Raw genomic sequence first — 905 nt, forward strand, 5'->3', positions numbered from 1 at the left:
TGACCTACTTTAAGGTGGAGGTGTTTGTGACTTTTGAGTTCAACCTTACTCCTTTCTCATTTTGAAACCTGTGATTTCCTGACACTCTCATGTTTACAGACACAGTCTGTTTGAGCTTGTAACAGACAGGAACAGAGTAAATAAATCCGGAGGGCTGAGGATGTAGCTCAATGGTAGAAGGCTTTTGTGTAGCAGTTTCCTCAAGATGGAAACCTTCCATCTTGGAGGGTAACTCTTTAACATACAGGCTGTAAGAAAGGAGGGGAAACAACATGGTGATTTAAGGCGAGGGAAACATCCAGTCCCACAGGGAAGCTTGTTAAAATGGGGAAGAACCCAAAACGCTTTGGGAAGTACCTGAAAATGACCAGATGTATTAGACCCCTCATTCGCCAATCACGTTTTTAAGCAGTAAGACTGTCTAGAGGAATGTGCCGACAAGCTGAGTAGCTCAGACAAAACAGAGACCTGCTGAGCCACCTTCCACAGGCTAGACCAACTGAGCTCTCTAGAAAGGACACTCTTTATTATGTTGAGCAGCCTGCAGGTTGCACAGATTGCTATAGGTTTCCAGCTTTTTCGAGCTGTCATTGTGCTGTAATAGACTTTGGTGATGCAGCTGTCTTTAAGTTATTTCTGCCCCTATAAGTAACCTTTCACTCATATTCCCATAAGTAACTCTTATAAAACTCATTGGTTCACTTAGTTGGACTTTGGTGTTAACTATAGTTAGGTTTACCTGGATTCCCTATCTGGGGTGAGTAGATCTTTGTCTGCAACTCTGTAGGAATATTGTCACAACACACAAGTGTTTGCTTAGCATGCACAGGCCCAGAGTTTGATCCCCAGCACTGCGCGCACACACACACACACACACACACACACACACACACACACACACACAC

This window comes from Grammomys surdaster, unplaced genomic scaffold (assembly GCF_004785775.1).
Source record: "Grammomys surdaster isolate TR1022 unplaced genomic scaffold, NIH_TR_1.0 126158, whole genome shotgun sequence".
NCBI classification, from domain to species: domain Eukaryota; kingdom Metazoa; phylum Chordata; class Mammalia; order Rodentia; family Muridae; genus Grammomys; species Grammomys surdaster.